Here is a 13,613-nt window from a genome sequence, read left to right on the forward strand (position 1 = left end):
TTTTGAGTTAGCTCTGTTTTCAAAATGTTGCCAGAGATTTACAGTTCCAATGCCGCTGAGTGTGTTACAGCATTGTTTGTATCCAAATGATTTGATAATAGGTTGACCATTTACTGGTGTTAAGTGTAGGAGGTCTCTGAAAACAATAACGTGTTTTCCTCAGAACAGTTCTTCGTAGTAGTTTTTTAGGACTTCTTGCACTTTCAGTTGAATTAAAGCCAACAGGATGTTGGAATCCATGCTTACTTCATCTATCAGGAGTACTTTCATTTGTTTCAGAATTCTGCATAGTTCAGGAGCAGCTTCTCCTTATAGTTTGCAATATTCTAATTTGTTTTGGTGTTTTACTGGAAGGAGCAGTAGTCAGTGTAAAGTTACACCTCCATCGTTGTACCTGTGGGGACTGTTACAATAGCGTTGTACCTGTGGGGACTGTTACAATAGCTGAAAGGTTGTTGTTTAAGTCTTGCAGAATTCTGCTGATTATTTTAATTAAGAACGGTTTGCCAGAATCAGCTTCACACTTACATACAGGAGCAGAGATTTATCATTTTTACGGGTACACGTTTTAGTTTCATGTTTAAAACCATGTTTGATTTCTTCAGTGACTTCTAGATAAATGGTGAGTTTTTCATAATTTAGCTGTGATTTGAGCACTGACAAGTCTTCTTCAGATTGTTTAGATTGATGCATGGTATTTTCTACCTCAGTCGTGGCTATTTCTGCTTCATTTAGAATGAGTAGTTTTCCAAGTGGTTCTTGGCTAACTGTAAGAGAAGGTTGACTGCCTTCAGAAGTGTATTTATCTAGTAAAGCTTCAATTTCTTCGGATCATTTGTGATTATTGTTTCTAACTCTTGGTAGGATTTTAGTTTTCTTTTTCGTGATAGAGCTGGACCAAGATTTAGCCAGACAATGTTTTTAGATTTCCCATACAAGGGTGTACCTGTTAAACGATCAGCAGCTTTGTAGCACCCACATTCTCTTATGGAGAGCATTTCTATAGCAAACCTGTACAATTTTTGTTACAGTGTTTTGTCAGATGATGTGTCACCCCAGAGGTCTTTTAGCTCTGTTTTCTCAGTTTTGGTGAGATAGGTTTACAACTGCAGTGGAATTGTCTGCACTATATTGTATGTCTATATTTGTATTTGACAAGATGGCAATGTTTGCATTGTAATCATTAATGTACTAGGATGCTTCATCCCTTTTAATATTGTATGCGTTTATTAAAGGAGAGTTCCGGGACTTTTTTTTTATTGTCCCTATGGTTCGGCCATGTGTTTTTAAGCATAACTCGGTAGATCGTAGAAAACTTTCCTATGGACCTTACCCGACTTTTCGTCCATTAACGCACTCGAAATCAGCCGCCATTTTATGATAATCCTATCATTTCCCCCCATCGACCTGGCTCACCTGCTTTTGCGGCACTAAATCAAATCCCCCGCCCCTGAGCCTGACATCAGCAGACGCGTACCGCCCATTTCCCAACGCCAAAGCACGTTTCGTGTCAACAATCGCTGCGCCTCAGCTAATGAAGTGTCGCCATGGAAATGGCAGGACGCCTCTTTCCTCAATAAGTATAAACACACCGTTTCACAACACACAGCAGCAGATTTTCGATTCCATTCCTCTCTCTGTGTTACTTTGAGTATTCTGTGACTCGTTTCTGTGCTCTGGTCAGCTACCTTCGCCGCTTCTAGGCCTTGTGAACACCTGTACCATCTCTGTAAATTATTTTACTTTCTTTACCACACAATGGCTACAATAATGCCGTATATGTACGAGCCCGAGTACACCGAGGAAGAACTACTGGAAAGGCAAGCACGCGAAAACGATGGGGATTCGGACGGCAGTTGGGAGGACCAGTCAACGGATGAAGAGCCTGGACCATGTCGCATGGACGGCGTCTCCACCTGGTGCACGTGCAATCGGTGCGAGCTAATGCCAACTGAGGAGGAGAACTGCTGCTGCCATGAAAATTCCGGGTGCTTGGCCTACATTTCAGAAGGCGAGCCAAGTCCGCAATGCATCACCGAGCTGCCAGAGTTCAGGGAAGCCTGCCTCTCACGGACCGTGTTGAGGATGATGATGGTGCTTATGCACGAACTTCGCGGCACTGTTCGTCCGCGTAATCCGAGTAACGAGTAAGTATACTCTGGTTTTGATGTCAGTGATGCCACTACTATGTCATGGTCGTCTCCCACATATAAAATTACATCTACATATCATTCGAATGCATGTAAACTGGTTCCATATTGTGCATTTTCTAGATAGAATTTTTTTCAAAGCAGAATGACATTTTTTACCTGAATCGACATTGATAAGAAAGTTTTGTCATTTTAATACAGTTTGCATCTTTCATTTTCACAGGTGGTACAGGCTGGTGGCCTATCGTTGCTTCACTTGGTGGCTTCACGGGAGGCTCGGACACTGCGTTCGGAGAGTAATACCTGCCTGTGCGGTACTTGCCATTAGACAACATTTCCCCAGCGACAGTGGACAATACCGCGGATTTTCCCTGGATGTGCTGCAACCGGAACTTTACAATGTGTAATGTTTATTATTTATGTTCAATTGAAATTAAGATCTAAAATAAAACCCAACATATATTTTAACAATGGTTGTTTGGATTTTTTAAATGAATCTAGTGTGTCTCCATTGAATAGTCTTCCTGTGCCTTGTCTTGTCACACCACATGTCTCCGGCCAGCATCCTGCAGCCTGCCTTTTACATGCAGTTAGATGGCCTCTCCTTGGTGAGGCCCTGCGGCAAACGAGTCTTGTCTGCACGACCACCGCCCCAATCCACCCCCCCGCCCTATCAAAGGCAGTTCGCACCGGGGTACTTGCGCTGGCAAGTGGAGCTGTCAGGGAGCGATAAAGGCCAAGAGGTGCCGAAGACCATGTGCACTTCAAAGTGGTCTATAGAGCATGGGTTGTTGTTCCCATGTCTACCTCCAGACCCCGTGTCTCCTGCCAAGCATCCCCCCTCACGCTGGACGGCCCCCTGCAATCCACATAAGTGTGTCTCCATTCACGAGTCTTCCTGTGTCTTGTCTGCACGACCACCGCCCCAATCCACCCCCCCGCCCTATCAAAGGCAGTTCGCACCGGGGTACTTGCGCTGGCAAGTGGAGCTGTCAGGGAGCGATAAAGGCCAAGAGGTGCCAAAGACCATGTGCACTTCAAAGTGGTCTATAGAGCATGGGTTGTTGTTCCCATGTCTACCTCCAGACCCCGTGTCTCCTGCCAAGCATCCCCCCTCACGCTGGACGGCCCCCTGCAAACCGCATAATGCCACGACATATACACGTCATTCATTCACAAACACACCCCTGTTTCGAATTCTTTATAACCCACTTCATATTTCTAATGAGAACTACTTTGCGCTTTGCTAGTCAACCCGTGAAGGTGCTGGTTATCTGCTCTTCGTCTCTGTGAACTTCCGTAACCACTTCGAGGAAACTCGTCAGTTTGCAACCTGTGAACTGCTCCCTGTTCTACGACAAGAAACTACTCTGATCCCTGCATCTAACTGTTTGTTCGTCAAGGTAAGGCCATGTACCATAATCATTTTGCGTGCAATTTCTTTTCGTTCAAGACAGTACATGCAAGTAACTAGTCACATGTTCTGAGTTTAGTCAAATTATTTTTCTATTTTTTTAAAGTTATTCAAATACTTATCCGCATGTGAATAACGTGTATAGTTCCAAGAACCAAAACGAACCTTGCATTGAACCTTTTATGTGTCATTTAATTTTTTAACACATTGGTATTCATAGAGAATTGTTGATCTTTACTTTTCAGAACTTTCCACAATGCCTGCCTGTTCCATTGGCGGTTGCCCTTCGAAGACCCATAATGAATCTGAAGGTATTATAATGCATGTTTTCCCTAAGACAATAGATCAGATAAGAGAATGGGTCCGATATTGCGGATATCCACCGTCTGAGCTTGAAAGTAGAGTCCTAGAAGTCTTTGCGGACAAGAGGGGTGATCGATACCGCATCTGCAGCAGGCACTTTAGCTCAGACATGTACTCCACATCATTGCTAATAAAGAAGAACACACCGCGAGCGAGGCGAAAATTGCTCTCAACCGCTATTCCCACTCTATTCGTCCACATCCCTCCACTGGTGAGTCAAGTTTATGTATTTATCTCTCGGCCTTGCGGTAGTGTGTAGCATTAGCTAACAATAATTTCCCCATTTATGTATCCACTCAATATGAAGGCGGAAGATTCTCCATCCGTGTCGTTATTGCAGTCATCAGCCACTTCAAGCGCCTATCGGGTAATCTTACTTGGCTATTCTGCCACTGACTTGTTTTAGGCATGTAAATCAATAGTTTTAATTTATCGTGTAATTATTTTACCTAATGGTACACCCTTGTACTCGTCCTCTAGTCTTTGTTTTCAGTTATAATTATTGTTATCCAAAATAATGCAAGTACTGTCTTTCAGGGAGATGCTGAGGAGTCCAACGTATTGACGACTACCGTTGATGTCACTCAGATGCTCGAGGTACGTTTCAGGACAGTTCCATCGATGGAGATCATCAGATCTTGCATTCTTGTAGCGTGATTGTTACACACAATGTTTCTTTCGTTTTTAGCCATTGATATGTCCTTCTGTCGTCGCCCTCCTATGTGTCTTCTTTTTTCAATATTGTGTTCATTACTAATGAAAGTCCTATGTTTCAGGGAGTCGATGGAGCATTAGTCCAAGAAGAATATGGGGGAGCGTGCAGTTACGGGTCGGCGCAACAGCTTGCAGAAGTGTGCACCGCAGTTACATCGTCCCTTGATGTTCTTATGCATTTCGAGGTATGGATACTGACAGTTCGATCAAGCGAAATCATATGACGTCATTACATCCGCTATACTTCCTTCTTTATTAACGCAAGTACTATGTTTCAGGGAGATGACGGAGCTTCTTCTACAAGAACATCACCCCTAGTAGTTGATGCAGATCTCTGGGTGGTGACACTTCCAACGATCGAGCAAATTGAATCATATTTACATATCCATTATTTATTTTAGACAACTGATCGTTTGTGCAGGTCTATTTAGATGAGCCGTTCACGCCTGCACAAAGTTTCTGTTCTTTTTATCAAAATAGAAAACCATACTAATGCAATTACTGTGTTTCAGGGAGTCACTGAAGCGTCATCTTCAATAATATCATCAATGGAAGTTTATGAGGAGCCCGAGGTATGGATCTTGACAGTTCCATCTAACTAGATCAACAATGCGTGAATAATTGTCGTTTGAATGTTCTACACAAAGCGTTCATTCGTGTTTTGCTATTGACATGTACGTGGGTATTGGTCCCCAAGTACATTTTGTGTTTTCGATATTATTATACATACTAATGAAAGTTCTATGTTTCAGGGAGTCGATGGAGCGTCAGTGCGTGATGGATGTGCTTATCAGGAAAATATAGTCGTTGCAGCGCAAGAGGAAGTGGAGACATGCACACACGAGTCGGAGCAACAGCGTCCTGATGTTGAAGTTCGAGGCAAGAAAGTTTCAAAGAAAAGAAAGCAAAAGAAGGTTAGTGTCCTGGTCACTATATTATGTTGTTTTTCACTGTTAATAGTTCAATACTGTAAGTTGTGTTTAAACTGAACATCCCTTTTCCAATCTGTCCTCTAGTTGCGAGTGGTTGTACGAACTAGATCTACACAGACAGTGAAGAGAACGAGAGATGTTGCTTGTCAAACCTTTTGGCAGGGACTTGAGACTGGAGATGCATCGTGCCAATGGGAAGAATATGAAGTGATTGACAACGGAGCTATACCACCACCAGCCATTGATAGTGAATGTCCTCCTGGTAGTTCGGATGCAGTCGGAGATCAATTCACAGAATCCACACCCGCGAAAACTAAGACCGCGAGAAAGTTGAAGAAATTGTTTTATTCACCCATCGCCGGAGAAGGAACGGATGTTGCAATGGAAGAGAATGAAGTGGACGACAATGAAACACCATCAATATCACTGAACATAGCGGAAGACGATATCAGAGATTCTATCTTTCATGTGAGTGACATGTCCTCAACGTTACAGGCCGAACCAGCTGGGATGCAGAGTGACAGTATAAGGAAAGAGGCCAAATTCATTGTATTCGATAGTTGTTTGATTGATATTATTATTCGGATGAAATGTGGGCATTCGGTTGGTGGGGAAGTATGTGGGGAGTCATTGATTAATGTGACTCGTGCAATTCGAGGCACTAACCTTAAAATACATGCCACCTGTACAAAATATCATCCTTTCTCATGGTCTGCACAACCTATGCTGGGACAACTGCCAGCAGGCAATCTACTTTGTGCAGCGGCTGCACTTTTTAGTGGTTCAAGTTTTAAAAAATTAGAGTCTTTCTTTCAGTTTGTGGGAATCCATTTCATTGCGAAAACTCAGTTCTACAAATACCAAACCGATTATCTATTTCCAGCCATTAGCGAAGCTTGGAGAATGGAAAAAATGTCTATTGATAGTACATTCGCGGGCAAACGGTTCAGGCTAGCCGGTGATGGACAGTGCGACAGCCCAGGATTTTCAGCCAAGTACTGCACCTACCACTTTCAGGACATGGAAAGTAAGAAAATTGTGAGTTCGGTGGTCGTGCAGGTGTCACAAAGTACATCCTCAGTGGCCATGGAGAAAGTTGGCTTTGTAGCATCATTGCAAGAACTACAATCGCGGGGAATGGTGATCGACCTGATAGCCACGGACAGACACATTTCAATTGCCAAGACAATGAGAGAACAGTACAAAAATATAAATCACCAATTTGACGTTTGGCATCTTGCAAAAACAATCAATAAAAAATTGTCGGCTGCAGGTAAAAAAAAAGAAACGCAAGGTATTTCACAGTGGTCCAAGTCAATCAGCAACCATCTTTGGTGGAGCTCAAAAACATGTGGAGGGTCGTTGGAAATCCTACTGGAAAAATGGCGGTCAGTAATGCCACACTGTACAAACGTTCACCGATGGAACACGAACCAACATTTCCACAGTTGTGAACATGGCCATTTGTCCACAGAGGAGGCACGGAAGAAGAAGTGGTTGATTCCTTCATCACCCACTCACAAAGCCATTGAAAAGATTGTATTTGATAAAACTATAACAAAAGCTTTGAGGGGACTCACGGAATTCTGCCACACAGGAGATTTGGAGGTGTTCCACAATATGTGCCTAAAGTACAGGCCAAAACGATTGCATTTTGGCATGGAGGGCATGATAAATCGGACTCTTCTAGCGGTCTTGACACATAACCATAATGTTGGCCGTCAACAAAGTAGGACGACCGGAACTTTAGGGACGCTTCGCTACAATAAGGCCTTCACTAAAAGAAGTAAACAATGGGTGATCAAACCAGTGTTTGAGGATATGCAATATGAGTTTATTGAAAGACTTATTGTTGACGTCCTAGATAGGCACATAAATGGAGTTGTGAACGAACCTGTGCAGGGGACAACTGCATTGCCACCCAACATTGCCTGTGTTCCATGTCCACCTAAAGAAGAGCTCATTGAGAAATACACATCACGGTTTAAATGATTGTAATTTGATTGTCTGTTCTCTCGAGTCTCCTCATGTTGCAGGCCCATTGAATATGTGTATCTATGTATTGTGTAAATAAAAGTGATTGCTCAGTGTACATGCAATGTGTCTCTCCACCGTTGCCCCTCCCTTCACTGTGCAGTTGTTTGAACCACCCGGGTGTCACCTGTGACTTTGCTCTGGAGTCTCCTCATGTCGCAGGCCCATTGAATATGTGTAGCTATGTATTGTGTAAATAAAAGTGATTGCTCAGTGTACATGCAATGTGTCTCTCCAACCTTGTTCATTTGCGCATTAAATTAAACCAAACAGTAATATAAATCATTTTTCAAAAAATATAGAATGTCTCCGTATTTATGGTTCTGTTGGGCTGCAAAGCACGCAGACAAAATGCAAAGATGGAGTGTAAATTTCAAGTCCTGTGAGATGGCCTTAAACTGAATGTAGCTAACTAGGAATGTGTGCTTGTTCAAAGTGAAGGTCAGCTGCTTTGATTTTTTCTCGGGTGCCAGAATGGCCCACGACTCAGTATAAGGTTCTATTGTAATTTGACCTTGACAGGCCGGGACCACGTAAGAAACGATAATGAATATAATTTCAGAAACGAAAGCCATTTCATGTTCGATCATTAGAAGAAATAACGTCGGCATAGAAGGAGTGGTATTTCGGGGCTGCCCTACGCACAGACACAATGGAAAATGCAAATATAATGTAAGTAACTCTTTAGATGAGTTTATACCGCAATTTAATTACTATACAGTAGCTTACCGCGCACTAGAACCGTCTCCTTTTACGGAAGCGCCTCAAAACCTACCTCTTTGCTTCTGCTTTCTCTCCCCCTCTTCCCTGCTACAACTGGTCCACTGTCTGCAATCTCGGTCCTGGGCCCTTCCACTCTCCACCTGCACTCCCTGTCAACCCCTGCACTGGGGGACTGTCTCAGTATCCTACAGCCCCCCCTTGACGTATAAAACCCAGTTGAACTGTCCTAGCTATGAAATAATTTCCCGACCTAATATATAAAATGAATAATTTTAATAAAGATCTGATGGTGAGACTAATTTCATTTTTTATGTTTTTCAAACAGGTACTTCATCCATTACTGTCTGTGTCACGAGTACCAGACACCGGCGGATGGCTTCTATAATCGCCAATTGCTTATCCGCGTGAACAACGTTAGCACCCTGACCATTTTGTGGGACGATCGCCAAGTACAAGTATGCCCTTACGCGGTACTAACGGCTAGATGCAACATACAGACCGTTGTGGTGGCCTAGTGCCTCGTTGTTGGAACAGCCATGCGATTATCAGTGCGACCGAAGAGCTTATTTTATCGTAAACCAACACCCTGTGTACTGCACACGAACATCGCTTGCCTCAAGACGAACTATTTTGGATCGAGAGCAAAGAAAAATGCAAATCGCTGAATATTCTCTAAACATTGGATGTCAAATAAATGTACTTTGCCAAATGTACAATCTTGCAGTTTGCTTTTAAACCACAGTTTCATATTCCGAATTGTAGCGCTGTATTGTGAGATGATCTAAGACCCTGTGTACAGCAAAGGAACATCGCGTGCCTCAAAACGAACTTTTTGGAACGTGAGCAAATAAAAATGAAAATCGCTGAATATTCTCTAAACATTTGATGTCAAATAAATGTACTTTACCAAATTTACAATCTTGCGGTTTGATTTAAAAGTACAGTTTCATATTCCGAATTGTGGCGCGCTGTGTTGTGAGCTAATCTGTGTTGATTTCCGGGTTCTGTGTAGAGTCGCGTAGAAGACGCCTGGGCGCGTTTGCCTACGCAGCACAGTCACGTCACGGATAGAGGCGGGGAATATGAATGTTTTGATAAAGTCTGTTTCAGGGGCGGGGGATTTGATTTAGTGCCGCAAAAGCAGGTGAGCCAGGTCGATGGGGGGAAATGATAGGATTATCATAAAATGGCGGCTGATTTCGAGTGCGTTAATGGACGAAAAGTCGGGTAAGGTCCATAGGAAAGTTTTCTACGATCTACCGATTTATGCTTAAAAACACATGGCCGAACCGTAGGGACAATAAAAAAATAGTCCCGGAACTATCCTTTAAGGGATTTTCCTTTTACACTGTGTCTAAAAGAATACATCAAGGTATTTACTTGTCCTTTTGTTCAAACTGGTGAAGGGAAGCTAAAGCGACATTTGGTATAGTATTTACGTTTGGTTTTATATCAACATCAGCAGTATTTGCCACACTTATGTTTTTGGAAGTGTGCAATTTGTGTACATAGGTCATTATGTGTTGTTTCTAAAGGGATGTCACAGGTAATGTATTTTTCAATAAATTGTAAAACAGTGGATTCACTATCATGGCCAAATTTGGGAGCATCTTCTATCCACAAAAGCATGTGAATGTGTGGTTCTCCTCTGGATTGATATTCTTTTCTACATTATAAGTGTTCCACCTCTCTGAGTGGAGGGGTAGTTTTGTTGCAGATGAAGTGCAGCATGCTAATGTAGCGATGGTAAAAGTACCTTGATACATTGACAGGATCAAAAGAACAGAGTTCTCCTGGGTTTCCATCTTTATTTTGTTTTGTAATGCGTAAAAAGTCATGCAAGTCACCGCAAGCGTATTCTGCACAATTTAAAGTAACAAACCATGTGGATGGGCCTAGGTTTCTTAACATACAATGTACACTAGTGTGACATCGGACCCAGTATTATTTTGTACCACGCATTTTTGCAAAGAGATTTGTGATACTTGACTGCAAAACTTCATCTTTGACTTTTATCTTTTGAAGCATTTGGGTAGCAGACACGTTTAAAAAATTATCGTCTGTTTTTAATGTGTGTGAAACTTCATAACATAAAGTTGCTAGTACACTTTCAAACAGGAGGTGGAAAATGTATTCTACATTTTGTCTGAATCTGTGTTCTTCAGAATACATTCGTAAAGAACAATATTCTGAAGCAGTAATTGGTGTGGATCTTTCATCATATATTCCTCCTTTTTCTGTAGGAAAGAGGAGAGGAAAAAAACATGCTTCTACACTTTTCTCCCATATGCTCATTGGGGATCCTTTGTCTTGACACATTTGATATGTTTCTAATGCATCTTCAATGGTGTCTTTGGAGTGTAGTGGGTGAATTGTATACTGGTCTCAACTGTTGGCTGCAGTAACAGGATCTAAACGTTATAATTGGCCAGTTTGTGGTGAATCTTGATTTAGTTGGGTGATTTCTCTTAGGTTTTCCTTTATGTGTATATTTTTGTAGTATTCATTGGTTTATTGTAGGGCTTGTCTAACTTTGTTTAAGTGGACCATCTCTTGCAAAATTATTTGTTTTTTTTGTTGGCACACCATTGTTTTTTTGTTGGCACACCATTTACTAGTACAAAGATTGATCTAATGGCAAATATACTACTTTGCCACAAATGCCTTTAAGTAACTCAGATGGAGGCAATTCGACTGTATTATAATCTTGAAATGGTTTTACTGTTTGGGTTATGATGCTCTCATACAAGTTAAGTTGTTGGAGAGCTTTCGGAAGTGGGAATATTTCTAAGTTACTGGTAGCACGTGATGGCATTTGGTTATTGTCAAGCTTTGTATTGCAGTATGTGCAAACTATTGAGAGTTCAGTTATTTTCTATTTACTTTCTGTTGTTAGATATACAGCTATTCTGAACATTGGGATTCCTCATTGTGCTCTATTTTGAAGGCCATTTCTACTATTTTTGGGCTCTTTTTATAAAAATGTCTTCGACAACAGACACGTACTTGGTTTGGTGTTTCACCAGATGTGTTTTAAAACTTGGTTATTTCTTTTTTGTATGTGTTTGTAAGGAGGCTGGTGTTTGAGAGGTTTTCCCTAAATTTTGTAAGTCAACTTCAGATCCAAAATATATATATATTTTTTTAATTTTCATTTTTATTGGTTTCGAAAAACCTTCAAAGATCAAGAGAAAATTGCAACACATCAAAACATCCCACACACTCCTTCCGAAATGTCAACATCTGTGTCAGGGTTTCCATTGTTGCAATAAGTGTCCTGTCAGAGGTGACACAGGATCCCTAAAGCAGCATTTGTTGGCACTTGGGGTGTGGGAATCAGTTCAGCAAGACAGGTTTTCAAGTCTTTCAAAAATGTTACTAGCCCAAACGTGAGTTTTCGCTCTGAACCATCGAACATAGATTTCCACCAGTCATTGGCAGAGTAGGTTTGGCGCGCCCAAAAAAGAGGTCCAAACAGTCAGGTTCGTAGAGATCGAAACTTCGGACAAAACAGAATTAGGTGTTTGAGAGTCTCTGTGGATTGTTCACAAAAGCGGCAAGTTGGGTTAAGATTTTCTTTCAGGTTCCAGGTTCTGGTACGGTCTTTAGTAAGGTAAAGATTGAGTCTAAATTGTAGGAATCGCAGTCTAGAGTTTTGGTCTGGTGATTGGAGCAGGTAAGGCTGTAGTTTGTCGTAAGCTCTTGCTTCAAAGGGAACATCCTTAATAAGGCGAGAGCTTGCTCTGTCGGAACAGGTTAGGTGCCAGTCTGCTCTCCATAACTTTAACTTCGCTTTTCGGGGTTTTCCAACAAGGTCAAGATCTTCATATTGTTTTCGTCAAGTACTTCAAGACATAATTTACTCCATTTGGAGAGAACCGTGTAGTCTGGATCAGTATTTGGCATATGTAAGATTTTGAATTGTGGTGCTGGATTTGTTATAATAGTCTTCCTGTAGAGGGATGGTAGATTCCAACACACTCTAGCGTGTATGGATATCAAGCCCAGTTCGTACCTTATGTTACAAGTAGGGCAGCCCTTGGGGAGATGCAGGGCTCTAGACCAAAAACTGTTCTCTAATGTATTCCACAAGTCATGTGGGCAGCCAAACATGTTTTCTGCACTAAAGATGAGTGCCAGGACAGCCTTTTGGCGATAGAAGTCCAGCATAGGCTTTATGGCAAATTTTCCACATTTTTTGTTGATGATGGCAGCTTGGCAGGCTAGCTGTTGACATTTCTTTTTTGGTTGCTTCGACCCATGGACCATCATTTATATTAGAACTTATCAGAGAGCCCAGGTACTTGATATGGGGCGATGTTCGTAGAGTTGTTTTTTCGAGATGCCAAGCCTGATTAGTGCTTCCCCCTTTTTGAGTAGACAGATTACAGAGGATCAGTATTTCACATTTTTGCTTGTTGATACAGGGCCCGTTTTTGCTGACGTATGTTTCCAGGGCATCCAGCTTGCATTGAAGTCCAATAGGCGTGGCATCTAAGAGGATCAGGTCATCTGCGTAAATGAGCCAACCAATATGCGGCCCATGAATTTTGGGAGGAAAAGCTGCCACCATGTTAAATGTATCTCCAATGTCGGAAATTAAGAGATTGAAGATGATGGCCGCCAAGGGGCAGCCCTGTTTCACGCCTTTATGAATTTTGATAGTTGATGATAAAGTGCCTCCTTGATCCAGTCTGATTTTGATGGTCGTGTTTGAGTGAAGTTGCTTTATTGCAGCGAGAAGGCTAGGTGGACACTTCCAGGCTTCCAGTTTCTCCCGCAAAGTTTGACGGTCTACACTGTCAAAAGAGTGGGAGAAATCAATTGCTGCCACGTAAGTGAGTTAGTTCTGATGGGTTGCACTTTTAGTAAGTTCAACAGAAGAGTGTTGAGGCCACATCCGACACCTTTCACAAAGCCAGCTTGCTGACAGTCAATATGGGTGTTTTCTGTTGACCAGTACAGCAGCATTTCTTGTAATTGGCTTGCGTAGATTTTTCCCAGTATGTCGAGAAGGGCAATGGGTCGGTAATCTTTTGGATCAGAACTGTTGCCTTTTTTTAAAAATGGGTACAATTATGGCACTTTTCAACCATTTTGGCGTGGCACGTTTAGTTGTTATTCTTTCGAACAATGTGACGCAGAAATCTGCCCATGCACCAGGATTTAGTTTTATGGTGTAGTTTGTGAGGCCGTCAGGTCCCGGGGCTCTCGAAGCACGAGATTTGTTTATTGAACTCAGGATGTTGGCTTTATCAAACTTCAGCTCCCAAGGGACCAGGT

The sequence above is a fragment of the Ambystoma mexicanum genome, chromosome 6q, assembly GCF_040938575.1.
Source record: "Ambystoma mexicanum isolate Mex_15411 chromosome 6q, UKY_AmexF1_1, whole genome shotgun sequence".
Classification (NCBI taxonomy): Eukaryota; Metazoa; Chordata; class Amphibia; order Caudata; family Ambystomatidae; genus Ambystoma; species Ambystoma mexicanum.